Consider the following 15,065-nt stretch of genomic DNA (forward strand, 5'->3'; position numbering starts at 1 on the left):
GATTGAGGAATGGAGTGGGAAGGAACGCAAGGAAGAGAGGGAAGTTGTATACTAGCAAAACATATATTGGATGAGCTACAGACTGCATGCGGCATAAAAGATTGAAACACTGCCTGAAGTCTTTCAGATAAACCTCCGTGATATCTCTGAGCACACCTGCACTGTGCCCAGAGCGGTCGGGCCCAGCAGATTACGAGAGCTGGAATGTTTGATCGAGTACAAAATATACTACAACTGACCCAGTACACCTCCGCATTTATCTAGATAACGTGCCAGCCTGTTGAAGCACAAGTGTGTGTGAGAGAGAGAGGGAGAGAGAGAGAGAGACAGAAAAAGAAAACGTGTATGGTGATGATGATCTAAAATGAGCAGGAGTTCTGTAGGTAAGGATGCTGGGCTGTACGCAGTAGTGAAATGTTCAACCACTTGGTGGAGCTCACCATCTCTCACACAGTTACAGAGCACCACAGTTATGTTCCTCTATCGCTTTCTTTCTCTCTCGCCTGCTCTCTCTCTGCCTCTTTGCTGCTGTTTTCTTTTTCTCTCCAAATGTTGATTATAAAATGTAAATTGCGTTGAAGGGACACTGATTAGGATGCACTTTCTCATAAGAGGCTTTTTGAGATTTCTGTTTTCTTCACTATTCACTGATGATGCTTCAGCCGAAATCTTTTTAAAATGACAGTGACTCTCAACAAAAGTTAGCAGAAATGCACCGATCCAAACTTGCACATGTTTAATATGCAAACCAGTCAAGTGTCTATGCAAAACAAATTACTTGAACATTTAACCAGTCTAGAAGGTAGTAGAAATAGAAGCAGCAGATGTCACAGGTATGTTTACTACTGATTGTTTCATGTTGTGTGCACGTGTGTCTGTGATAGCAAAGGAGGTGCAATAGCTCAGTCTACTTTAGAAAAGGTAAAACGAAGCTATTCTGCTTGAAAGTGATGCATTTCACACATTTGTATGGTCATTTGTTTATTGGATAATGACTGACTATGGTGAGAACTTGAAAATGTCAGGATGAGTAACAGAAGAAAGCATCTAATTCATATTTGAGGTGTGTGTGTGTGTGTGTGTGTGTGTGTGTGTGTGTGTGTGTGTGTGTGTGTGTGTGTGTGTGTAAATGTATGTTTAGGGATGCACCAATATAAGAATTATGGGCTGATCCGATATTTTTCTGCATCTGCTAATATAACACATTTCAGAAATGTAGACTAAATCTGTTTGCATTAGCTTTACAAAACAATAAAACACTTATTTCTGTAGGATTATAAATGACGTAAAATAATTAAAATGCAGAGATTCTAGCATTCTAACATTCTGCTCTTCTAGACATCAGTCAATGCATAATCGGATACTAGTTTGAAATCAATCACATCAAAACATCTGTCTCATATTTTATTTGTATGCAGTATCTGCTGATACTAGTATGACTCTGATACACATACTATTTAACTCAGATTTTGTCTTATGATTCTGTTAGAGTGGCGGTAATACATCTTTAATCGTAAATACATAACACAACAGATATATATAGACGCTACTCCAAAGCTTATACCTGCACTCTCTCTCTCTCATTCACTCATTCTCACTCTCTCACGTACAGCATTTATTATCTGACCTGAGGCCAGGCAGCGAAACAGTGGACAGATGACACACCGGTTGCAGTAATAATCGGCTTACTGGAATCACACGAAAGCATTTGTGTAATTGGAGAATTCCTATCAGAACAATTCTTAGAGAACGCCACTGAAGCAAGCAAAATTTCTGTTATCAGCCTGTGTCAAGCTATTTGAAGTTCTCTGACTGATTTTAAGGAAATTCAAAACCTTTCAAAGCATGCACATTTGCATTTATTCCCTCGATTTCAAGGCTGTCTTCAAGGACATTAAGTCAACTCAATCAAAAGTTAAAATGTGCAAAGTGTAAAAAAAAAAAAGGAACATGGACATTTGCATATGAATATAAATCAAATATTATGCAAATTCAGCCGTGTCCAGTGGGGAAGTGGTGAGAGATTTCCCGCAGGTGTAGGAATAACAACTGCAAAACCTTTCTCTGCAGACTGCCCATGCACTAAGTTCGACAAGACGTGCACCGAACAAACGACTGAAATTTTATTGCATTCTTTTCTGAATCAGTTGCACTTTAAAAAGCCTGGTCAGTGCCACCTTCACCAGCCCAGTTAGGCATTTCTAAACTCTAAACGCTTTCCAAACCTTAAAATCAGGTTACAAGGCAATGGAACGATACTTTATAGATGTAAACCAAGAGCATGCACTATCAGACTCACTCATAACAAAATTTCTCCAAATTTCTCAGTAAAGCTCTCTTCCCAGCATATGAAATATAATTTTTTATCCACTCACATGCTTGTCTTGTGCTTCGATGAGGTTTCTCTCAGTTGCTTCAGATCCTTCTTTGGCAAAACTTTAATCAAATATTTCCCCCCTGGTTTAATGTGATGTATATCTCCACAGCAACTACGGAAGTCCTGGTCTACAGGGCACATCTGTCTTAATGATAACCTTTAGATTCGGCGGACGCGGGAGGAATTACGTACATGACTGCCCTCTTTCAGGAAGCTCCTATCATCCGCCTGAGAGCAAGAGAGTGAGAGAGCGAGCGCAAGAGAGAGAGAAGGGGAGGACGGATGGAGAGAGAGACCGAGAGAGAGAGCGCGCGCGAGAGAAAGGGAGGGAGAAGAGAGCGAGAGAGGTTTTACCTTCAGTTTTCATGCTCCGCTGCTGATCTATGCGTTAGCAGGCATGTTGCTGTGTCCCTCTTTAGCAAAGCCAAGCAGTCTCCGCTCTGTCACCTTTACATCCCCAGCCTGAGTACGCGCTGCGAGTGTGTACGAGTGTGTGTGTGGATGGGGGCATGAGAGCAAGAGAGAGAGAGACTCTGCTTCTCTTTCCAATGTTTGTCCCTCAGTGTCACCATCTCATCATTGCTTGCTTTCTTTAGCTCTGCTTGTTCATTGATGCTTTTCTTTTCCTTTTCACACTTGCTTTGTTATTTGTCACTTTTTTGTCTCTTTTTACGGTCATTTTTACCTTTTTGCTGCTTTTTGTGTGTGCTGCTTTGCTTGGTGAGTCTCTGGCTCACTCACTATCTGTCTCTCTCTCTCTCATATTTGTTTTTTTCTCACACTTTGCCTCTGCCACGCTTTTGTGCATTCTTTCCTCACTGTCTCTCTCTCTCTCTCTCTCTCTCTCTCTCTCTCTCTCTCTCTCTAGCGCTGTCAGGGAGAAAGAGTGAGTGAGAGAGGGAGAGCAGACTCAGCTCATGATTGGCTGCCACTCAGAAGTCCCCAGTAAAAGACGGCAGGAAATAGAGAGAACGAGAGAGAGAAGAAGAAGAAAGAGGAGGGGTTAGGAGAGCCTTTAGTCCCCTGGAGCTGTGGTTTTGACTTAGCTTTGCCACAGAGCTCAGTGGGGGTGAAAGGATACATAAAGACTGGCACTAGGAGGTTAGGATAGAAACGGCAAAGGAGAGACATACAGACAGAGAGAGAGAAAGAGCAAGGGTTGGGGGGGCAGAGAATAAAGGAGAGGGAAGGAGAAGGGGACAAAGGAAAGCACACAAGCAATAGATGGCAGTAACGATCCATTGCTAAAAGGCATTGCATGATGGATGGACCCGTTGATGCTTGATGTCTAAAGCAATCTAAGCCCAATCTAATCCACCTTCAATGACAGCAGGATGAAGGAGAAAGAGCCCATAAGATGTAAATCAGCAGCAAGAGAGAAAGGAGTGAGCCTGAGGAACGCGCAGGGCTCACTCTGGCCTGCTCTTTGGAAGTCGGCCCTTTTTTTGGAGGATGGAGTTGTGGCATTGTGTTGAAGTCAGCTTGATGCCGTCATTACCGTCTCCCCTTACCTCCACGTACAAATACATCACAGCCCACAGCAACAAGAGAAAGTGGTGTAACTTTCATGTTTTAGCCTGGAGGTACATCAACGTCCAAGAGCATAACAAAGCACCGAGCCATCTGATGCTTTTTGTGTTCTTTAGCTATATAATTAAATAAGAGATTAAGAGAATATGAGCAAGTTTTTATGAGAGAGAGAGAGAGAGAGAGAGGGAGAGTAATGTGATCATGATCTAAAATGAGGAGGAATTGTGGAATGATGAACGTACCACAGCCGTGATACGAGGTCTCTATGAATATTTTATCAGCAGAGTCACTGGTGACTGGTTGCCCCTAACGTTTTTATCCATGCGTATCAGGGAGAATGGATTTACTGTGCCTGCCCCATCTGAAAATTATCCAACTAAATTAACAAATTAGCAGATAAGAATGAATGAATGAGTGAGGGAAGATTCCTCAATGCAAAGTAATGCAGAGTCTAATTAACTTTGCCTGTGGCTTTCTGTTTTGGCAAATCTTTATCCTCCACAGTTTACACAGAGTGTGTGTCTGCGTTTGTGTGTATACGTGTAACTCTTTGTGGGGACCAAATATCCCCAGGAAGATGGAAGGCCTGAAATTTTTGTTGTTGCGGGATTATTTGGTTTCTGTGATGAAAATTGCAAATGCAAAGAGTAAAAGAAATAAGATTTCCTTTGGGGTTTTGAGGTTAAGTCTAGGGTGGGCTATACACCTGAGATGTTCACAAGTTGCGTCATGTGGGTCTGAGCAAAGTGTCAATTTCTGGAGCACAAGTGCGATTCGAGTCACTGCTACAGACTTTTAGTTTGGTCTCATTATTAGCTTCAGGCATTGCAGTGTACAAAAGTAAACTAAAAAACTGTCAGCTTTGACTGAAGCATTACACACGGTAAATGCAATGTGTAAAGGAAACAATAGGTTAGTCTATAGTTTTTAATATTAGCTGGCATGATGGCTAACTCAGCTGGAGTTTTAGTAAGATGTGATCTGTATCCAAAACCTCATATAGATAAATTGACAACTCCAGCTAAATTGCTGGCTTGCACTGTTTTGTCTCTTTTCTTCAGCAGTTTAGGTTGGTGGATCTCCTTTACTCTTCTTTTTGTTTTTTGTTGTTTTTTTTGGCTGAAGGTCTCAAGTCGGAGTTGAGTCACAGGTCAGCTAAGGTATTAGGAAGAGGAGTCTGTCTCAAGTAATTAGTGGTATACACATGCATAAATAATTTTACATTTACGGTATTTGGCAGACGCTCTTATCCAGAGCGACTTACAATTTGATTATTGTTACACAGGTAGGCGAAGGCGGTGTTAGGAGTCTTGCCCAAGGACCCTTATTGGTATAGTGTAGGGTGTTTGCCCAGGTGGGGATTGAACCCCAGTCTACAGTGTAGAAGGCAGAGATGTTACCCACTACACTAACCAACCACACATTAATCATTAATTAGCAAGTTGCATATGAAAATGTCTGTGCCCGGTTGCCAGTCTACATCTCTGGGTTATGGGATATTTTGCTTCTGTTTGTACTTTTGGGAAATTAACATTGATGTATGGAGGCCAGGTGACATGGTGGCGCAGTGGGTATTGCTGTCTCCTCACAGCAAGTAGGGCCTGGGTTTGATTCTGTGGTTGCGGATGAACAGGGTCCTTTCTGTGTGGAGTTTATATGTTCTCCCCATGTCCGCATGGGTTTCCTCTGAGTTCACCGATTTCCTCCCACAGTCCAAAGACATGCAGTCAGGCTAATTGGAGTTACTAAATTGCCTGTAGGTGTGTGTGTGTGTGTGTGTGTGTGTGTGTGTGTGTGTGTGTGTGTGTGTGTGTCTGCCCTGCGATGGCCTGGTGATGTATCCAGGGTGTTTCCCGCCTTCCACCCAGAATCAAACCACAGTACATCGGTTTTCTGTTGCTGGCTGGTATTTAAAGTGAACAAGGATGTGCAAAACGGGCTACGTCTAGTAAGAATCCAGCAAAACCTGCAGACTTTATCCCACTTGCTTTGCGTCTTACCTGTTTATAATCATCTTACCTGTTTATCAAATCGGGTTGTCTTTGTGTGTGTGTGTGTGTGTGTGCGTGTGCTTAAGATGGCTACTTCTCATCGTTGAGCTCAGTCGAACCAACCCCTTCAGTCATTAGAGCATACTGTGTGGTCTGAGTGAAAATGGGCTGAGGAAACTCTCACTCACTGTGTTGCAGATGCCAACCTGAAACCAAGTGAAAAGGTCAGGAGCTTCTGGATGGTTGTGTAAGACTAATTTAAAGCAGTAGTGACAGGAGACTAAAGCAGTACTCTTTTGTTCCACCAGTGGTCAACCCTTTCACATTAAATATGTGAATCTCGAGGTCTGGTCTGTAATAAGATATAAAATGTCACACTTCCTAATTTTTATTGTTTTATTTAATTGTAATCAAATAAATAATAAAAACAAAAATATTTGATAAAAATATTTCTTAGATTATTTTACTGACACTTTAATGAAAACGATGTAAATCCTTAACTAGTCAAAACATTTATTTTGGAAGTCTTAAAGACCCAGGGAACCCAAGTTTTTGTATTTTTTTTGTTGATTAGGTTAATCTTGTTCTTGCAGGAAAACCGTGCACCCTTTGAACAATGACCAAAGACCAATAAATAACCAATATATTTTACCATATTTCTCTCCTCTTGATGTAAACTGAGCAGTATTAACCTTCCATGAGCATTCCCCTTACCAGTCACAAGGTTAACGTGCATGCAATGCAAAAACAGTTAAGTTGGAGAAGCTTAGCTAGCTAAAGTGAATCCAGCATGATCAAAAGCTAGCAAGATAGACCACCTGTGTGTAGCTGCATGTCCCCCATTCATTCGGTTGTCCATGCAGAAACATTGGTTGTTCATCTGTTGCTTCATTCATGTGTTTCCTCACCCATCCTTTCGTTCATCCATCCATTTGTGGCAACCATGCATCGGCCCATCTACGCATCTGTTATTGTGCCTTTTTTTCATTGTTATGTTGTAATGACATGTTGGCTGATATATGCCCAAGAATTGTGTCTGTGTGCAACCCTTGGCATCAACAAGTTTAAAAAATTAAACACATATGTTCTGTCTATACTGCGCTCTACTGTAGCCATTATTGAGCTGGTGATTAGCATACAAAATCTACACCAAGAAAATGACCATTTCTTTACATGGGAGTAGATGACATGACAGCATGTACATAGGATTAAATAAAAGTTTTTTTTGTTTGTTTGTTTTTTGTGTGTCTCACAATCTCATAGTCAAAGTACACAGGAAACTATATCAAAAGAGATAGAGAAAAGTAAAATGCCTCCTTTTAAGAATTTGATGCACCGACTCCAAGAAACGCCAACATCCTAATGCTGGAAGTTATTGTATGATGTTTCAAATAAGAAGGAACAGAACAGTAGAATTGGAGAAAAGCATTCTAGAGTCTCCAAACAATCCATTGGTGTTTTTGGTGATTGTTGGGTTGGTTTGCTCTGGTTTTAGTAGCACATCATCATTCACCAGTTATTCTTTTTATTATGATGTTGAATGCATCAGATAGGAGTAGTTTAGATGACAGACCCCCGTAGGTATCCAGGTAACTAGGATTAATGACTGAATCCCAGTGTGCTTGCTATGCTGTCAAAGGCTGCCTTAGATGCTTGGCATTAGAGCCAGACATCATATTGGGCGAGTGTCATTTTTGATTTAGGCCACGAGTGACTTCTGAAGACTTTCACTTTTTGAGGATTAGAGCAAACACACCACAGGGGCTTCAAATGCCTTTGTGACTGTTTCTTTATGTGGCTTTCTTGAGGTGTAATTTTGCTGTGACATTGAGTTAATACATTTTCAGCAAGGTAATACCTGACAAAATCCATGAATTTAGAACATAAATTCACTTTCATTCCTCCACACAACAGATTTCCTTACTTTTCATAGAATGTCATATATCTTCTGAAAGGGTGCTATTAACTTCAAGGTTGAGCTGAAAGTTTCATTCTCTTTACTGAGCACTTAAACACACAGCTTCAGAATGAGCATGCTGCATAAGGCTGTTGGTAATCCAATGTCAGGTCTAGAGCTGAATAGTGTCTAGCAGTTTAGCAATTTTGTTTCTTCTGTTCTAAATAAATAAGGATAGCTTAGTGTTATCTAGAGGGGAGCCTTTTTCTGCAGGCTCACTAGTTGTCCATTTCGCCAATGAAAGGACAACTGACTGATATTTTTAATTAATAAAATAAAATATTTCTCCCAATACATCTGTGATCAGATTGTTGTGGACACTGTTGGATCTCCGTGTGTTGGGCTGCTAGTGAGCAAAGTGAAGGGCGAGAACCCCCTGCTGTGAAAACAGTTCAGGAACAGATGTGCTGAGATAAAATGATGCTAAAGCTTTATTTATCAAAAGATTATGTACAAGTGTCACACTTTTATAAATGATGCTGTCCCACAAAGTCCAGTTCACTTCTTCTGTTGTGAAGTATGTCCATTTCCATTAAAGTATTTTCCATTAGTTTTATTTTAAAAAAAAACACCACTAAATAGTGTAGTTTAACTGAGGTCCCTCCACAACAGGCATTTTATGGCTAGTGTGAAGAGGGTTTAACTTTCCTGTGTGTCTGTTTCTCCATGTTGTAATGTCAGGTCCATATGCTTAATAATTTGCATTGATGCTTTAGGCATGTGAGCTTGTTCTTGTCTACAGATACTTCATATCTGTCTCTAGATCAACAACTTTGTGTGTGTGTGTGTGTGAGAGAGACACACACTTAAGACATAATATAGTCATGTTAATTACCACCAAAGGGGGGCAGTGTTGAGCTGAGGTTCCAGTTTCACTAGACTGATGTCTTACCAAAAATAACCAACTAAAAGGATTTGTCAACAAACAACTGTGTGCAAACAAAGTTATGCATGTGTCCTGGCATAAGATTAATACATATCATAGAAAGATCATTGGAGAGGCATTCGTGTGATTTATTGCCCTTTTCCCTCTCTTCACCCCAAACACACACTGAACTCTACATTTATTCATGGACTCTACGTTTCATCTTCATGCTGCTGATAGCAGATTGTAAATGTGATGAGTAATGCTGAGGGTTAAAGAGTCTCCAGACACACACACAAGCTGTACATCATTCCAAATCCTCCTCTCAGCGTCAGCCTGAAACCCAGTCCAGATTTTAGACTGTAAGCCCTGAGAGGGATAACTGTGCTTTACCTCTTTTAACCTTTAAAGCTCTTTGTGACAAAGGATTTCAAGCACTGTGTTGAGAGATGCACCAATATCACTTTTTCCCTACCGATACCTGATCCTTCAGCATCAGCAACGCAGAGTAAAGATACCAATAACTCTATCTAACCTAAGTCCCATAAGGTATAAGTCCTGATATGAATTACAATATTGTATTTTGGTAAAGAAACATCATTTTTGTTCATTTACTGTATATATTTAGGTTTTACTATTATATAATTAGTAATTACAGCCATGTTTAACAAGTAAATGTAAAATATCTTTGTGTAAAACAGTTAAGAACAGAACTGAACAGTGCACAGATGAACCTGGGGTGTTTGCACATCAGCACACAGCAGCTTCTCTGGCAAAAAAACAGAGATGAATATTTTTTCACATTCAAATATCTCAAGTCAGTTGTCTCACATGTAAGTCTTGTTCCCTTGTGCTGCATCTCTGAGCATCGTTCACACCGTCAGTATCAGCAGCTTTCAGTTTTTTCTGGCTTGGTTCAAGTAACGGGCCATGAATCCCCACTGCTGAGTGATATAGCTGATCGACGTAGGTGCACCGCAGGCGGGGCTGGTGTCCCACAGGTCTGGCTATTGGGCTACTATGCTAATGGTTAAATTAAGGCTGAATACTATCATATACGCCGAGAGTGTGGCGGTTCCTTCCGCTCTCTCAGTAACATTAGACTCAGACTGTAAGTGACCATGCAGCAGCAAACGAGTGATTACTGAAAGAAGCAGCTCAGCATTCAGGTAAGTGGTTCATTACCAACTGCTGTTACAGATTCTGCCATGAGCATTTTTACTGCTGCTTGTCGTCCCACACTGTTGAGGTGTTGTTAAGTTCTGTGTGCTGGTGTGAATGCACCCATCAGAAATGGCTTTGTAGTATTGGTCATATGTATCAGTGTCCCCATGACTGATACTGATACTGCATTTAAGTGCTAGTATCAGCATTGATAGATACAGTATCTGTATCTATACAACACTTCTCAGGGCAACTTTATGCCTGCTGAGAAGTGGTACTTTTACCCATAGATGTCATAGTTGTCATCAACAATAAACAAAAGCATGGGGGAATTCTTTATTCACTGTTGAAACCAAAGAAATTATGAGGAAAGTGTAGATTCATAACTTTTAATTGCTACCTCATTTGTGTTCATATGTAGAAGAGATGTTTTATTATGATTATAATTGGCTGAAACATTATTGTTGAGCATACAGTCTTGTTTTATGTAAAAGCTGTTCTCTTACATTACATGTAAACAATACGCGTCAATTCTTAGTCTCACAAGCGAGAGATACTTTGAAAGGAAAAGGCCATCTGGCTTGCATGCAAAAAAAAGAACTACAGCCTTTTGTTCCAGTTTTCACAAGGTTACAGGAAATAAACTAGGATGTATGATGGCAAATGGAAGAGCTGCTCAGTGCTATAAGGAAACCTCTTCGATAAATTCTCTTAAATGCTGTAAACGTCATCTTTTTTATATTATCTAGCGACTCTATCTTACTATAAAATGTTCACTGTTCTTACACTCTTCAGTGAGAGTAACTAGTTGCAAAATTGGGTTAACCATTAGACTGATGAAAGTGATCCACAGAAGTGCGTTCACATAGACATTCGCACAGCTAGAAGGGAACTGACAAAACCCCAACAGTTGTGGCCGATTTATTAGTTAATTTATTATTAAATTATTAGTAAAGCGTTTATTTTTACATAAATGGCTGCAACTGTAACAACTGCAATTTCCCCCTGGGATCAATAAAGGAATCTGAATCTGAAAGTATTCCTTGTTTGTCTGTTTTGCATTCAGAATTATATCAGCATATCTTCTTGTTTTTTCTGACAAAGGTGAAAGTGAAACTAAGCTTTTAATCTAGGAAAAATGAACTGCTCCTAAAATCTCCTTCCCATTAGACTCCAAGAACCCTTCCTATCCTTTTTTTAACTGTTTGCTTAGAACAGCTGCCTCCTATTTTTAACAGACCAGTTTTAGAGACAGTACACTTCATTCTGTGCCTTACCTCCTTACCTCCAAGCGTTCAGTGCCGTACAGTCAAATTTGAAAAAAGTTCTTCTCAAACTACTTTAAACCTCAGTCTTCCCACCAAACATCACTAACCACCTCTGATTACCAGTGTTAAACTGCAAACACTGTTAGCTTGCTAGCTATGTGTGACTTTGTGTGGCTAATGTGTGACTTGGAGTGCAATTATCAAGTCAAGCAAGTAGGCTAAACATCATTATATCTGGCTATCATGGTTGTATCTGGCTAAACAAACTCGACTAGATGCCTCTGTGACAGAACATTGTGGAATTTCTTCAGGAGGAGAACATTCTACTCAAATAATAGTAGTAGTAGTAGTAGTAGTAGTAGTAGTAGTAGTAGTAGTAGTAGTAGTAGTAGTAGTAGTAGTAAATGTAATCATAATAGTAGTACTATTTCTGTTGAAGTCAGAAGTCATAGTCACTTGGATTGTGATACAGAGAAACGTCACTCATCCAAGTCTGTGATCTTCACAGCCCTCAGAGATGAAGATATTAAGGGGTTCTGGTGAGCTACAGAAATCTACAGAAAAATTATGAGCTTTGATCACTACACTGATGGAAATGTGATGAGTGAATGTTAAAGAACAGTGCTGACTTTCATCCTCAGAAAAAACGGCCCATTTATGAAGTATAAATTATGTACATTAATAAGCCAGGCTTCTCAGCTTTCTCACTGTTGTTCAATGCTGCAGAGGAGAACAGCAGCCGACAGCACTCAGCATTCACACTTATTTTTACATGACCATGCACCTTTACAGATGTTGGCTGCAGCTGCCTCTTCTTTGCACTTAATTATTTTGCATCTGTTTGTAATTCTTTCTGTGTGTGTTCTGTTCCTGCTTACCAGCACTGCTGCTTCACACCTCCCACTGCCACTCTTCATTCCCCTGCTTCATATACAGGCTTTCTCTGTTTGCTTAAAAAGGACAACAAAATGTTCTTTCAACCCATTTGCTCCCAAAAACTGAACATGTTAATGCCAGAGAACTTGTTCTGATTATTCTAAAGTGACTATTTTTGTAAAGTTATACCTTGAATTAACATTAAACGTTACCCATGTGAATTGGTTATTACATGTGATTGCCATACATGTATTCATAATCAAATGATTAAACGTGTACCTTTTAGTTAGGTGGTTTAATTGATTAAACACAAAAAAAGAAAAAAACTGCAGAATATGGGCTCAAGCAAGCTCAGAGAACTCAAAGGACAGTTTGACCTCTAGCTCCTTAAACTTCTGATTCAGTAATAATGTGTTTCTTTCTCTGAATCATCTCCTGAGATTTCTCATGTTCTGAGTCTCTTTACAAAAGTATGAAGCCAAAAAGGAAAAATATTGAACATGTACTCGAATAAAGATGACCCGGATACCTGGATTTAACTGGATAAAGTTTGACACCTCTCACCTTTTTTGAGCTATAAGCTGCTTGTCTTTGGTAAGACTCGTGCAACTCTGCCTTTTACTTCACTAGACTGCGCTAGACTGAGCTCTGGTGTTGCTTCGTTTCTGGAACATGGAGCATATGTTTCATGCTTAATTATTTTTCTTCTAGTTGCAACTGTGCTCTCAGGCATATCCAGAACCAAATACGAAAGGAACGTGTTCTCTACTTGATCCTTGTGTCTTTTTTATTAAAGATATTTTACATTTGATCTCAGTTGATTGACACATGAGTGCTGATGATTGGCACCTCATCTAGGTTGAAGAAGGCGTAAAGAAAAAAGAAAGAAAGATATTAGTGTTAGCTTCATTGACATTTCAGTGTGGAGAAAACTGTAATGTCTCATGTTTTCAATGCTTGACATGCATTGAAGGCATGAGACCTTACATGCAAGTAAGCAGCTACAGTCCTTTGACTCATGGAGTCTGTTACACTGAACAGACAGCTTATTTGCAGTTTATGCAGTAAGTGTTGGTGGTATTTTGCTAATTTTTTTACATTCTGTGAATTTACGGCTTTCGCTGGTGTTTATCGCCCACTTCCACCCTTCCCACCCCTTAGCTGCTGCAGGTGTGATGCAGGCTAGTGGCACAGTTTTCCCAGCGCTGCAAAACTGCTCATAAATCTTCCAGGATCTGATAGAACGTCAGCTGTGAGGCACACTTAGGGGGCTACAAGCTCTACACCAGTACACTATTACGAGATTTGTTTGCCTCATCACAAGTCAACGTATGAACGATCACACAGCTGCTCAGGTGCTGAGTAAGTCCTGAAAAAGCATGTTGGTGTTTGGTGTGGCAGCAGAGCCTTAAACACAGGCTCCAACACTGCTGCTGCTGGTGGTGGGAGATTTTCAGGCCTCCATCAGCAGGTGCTTGTCAGGCTGCAGGCTGCACTGGCTGGGGTCAAGGTTTATACTGAAAATATGAAGGAAGGAGGGAGGGAGGGAGGGAGAGAGAGAGGTTGAAAAATAGGAAACAGTGAGAGAGAGAAAGAATGGAGAGGAAAAACACAAAGAAAAGCAGTAGCGAGAGAGGAAGACAGAGCTTGAGGTAGAACGAAAGAGAGAAAGACAAAAAACAATGAGAAAGGAGAGAGCAATAGAGGAAAAAAGGGATGGAGACATATAGAGATGAATAAGAGAGATAAAAAGCATAGATGCAGACAGTGAGAGAAAGAGTGGAGATACATAAACACAGACAGAAAGGAAGACAAGGAAAAAAAGGGAGAGGCAATATATATATATATATATATATATATATATATATATATATATATATATATATATATATACAGAGAGAAAGAAGAACAGAGAAAGAGAGAGAAGGAATGGTTGACGCATAGACAGAGAACGATTTAGAGATTTAGAAAGAGCTGCACAGAGAAATAGGCTGAGAAAGAGAGACAAGAAAATTGGAAAGAGAACAACGAGAGAGATAGAAATAGAATGAGAGAAAGAGAACAAAAGCCATGCAGACAGAGAAAAAGAGAAGGAGAGTGATAGTCAATGTGTTTTTGTTTATGTGAGCAGAGGCAACAGTGAGAGCAGGACATTCCAAAGGTGTTATCTACCATAAAGTCTCCTGTGTGAGTAATTACAGCTGCTGACAGTGGATGCTGTAAAAAAGAGCTTATGGTGGTGTGACATCCTTTCACAGTGTTAATGTGTGAACCATGAACTGTAAATCAGTGGCTAATTCTAACGCTGACAGATCGTTACAGACTTTGTACACCCTCTTGAGAGATGCTTGTACCTCGCAAGTCATTAAGTGCCACAGTAACTGTACACAGGAGTCAGCCAATCACTGGCTTTCTATTTAAATGAATGGTGCTTTTCATTCTCAAGAGAGCAGATCTATACATTCATCAAAGTGCTGAACTGGGTCAGAGAGAAAAGGAGAGAGAGACAGAGTGAGTTGGATGGAACGAGACAGGGCCAAAGACGTTCAGCTTAATCACGCTTTCTGCTTGTTAGTAATGGATAAGCCGGCGCTCTTGGGGAGATTATGCCAAGTAATGGCTGCTCAGGCTGCTTCACTGGAGGACCAGAAGTGTTGAAATGGTGCTGTTGGAGTAATGAATGCTGTGGTGTCACCGCAGTGCACTCTTTCTCATCTCTCATCCCGTGCTTTGCCACCCTCAGGCCCGTTTCATCCCAGCTCTCCTTTCAACTCCCAAAACACGTTCATGCAAAGCCAAATAACTACACACGCTCACACCAGCCTCAGAGTTTAATCCCATTTGTCCACATCAAAATTATCCCATCAGAATGGGTGTCAGTTTAAAAAAAGGACCAGTATCACATTTAAATAAAAATTTTACTCACTTTGTTGAAGTAAAAGAGTCTAATGAAGCCAGCAAACATAGTTAAAGACCAGTATTGTCAAAAAAACATTCACTTCTCAGTTCAAATGGTCTATCAAGGAAAACCAAGCTG

At 40.3% G+C, this 15,065-nt stretch overlaps 1 protein-coding gene across 2 annotated transcripts in view; it reads right to left on the minus strand.

The window, feature by feature from the left end:
* The window catches only part of LOC108413004 (cadherin-10), a 69,344-nt gene extending 66,411 nt beyond the window's left edge, over positions 1-2,933 (minus strand). Inside the window, exon 1 of one of the 2 annotated variants that reach the window (XM_017685297.2) lies at positions 2,732-2,933. The gene's annotated coding sequence lies outside the window, so the exon portion shown is untranslated. Of the gene's footprint in view, positions 1-2,375; positions 2,624-2,731 lie in introns of those variants that run through there. The other variant, XM_017685295.2, reaches the window with a different exon arrangement.
* Positions 2,934-15,065: the final 12,132 nt, after the last annotated feature.

Source organism: Pygocentrus nattereri, chromosome 13, assembly GCF_015220715.1.
Source record: "Pygocentrus nattereri isolate fPygNat1 chromosome 13, fPygNat1.pri, whole genome shotgun sequence".
NCBI lineage: Eukaryota > Metazoa > Chordata > Actinopteri > Characiformes > Serrasalmidae > Pygocentrus > Pygocentrus nattereri.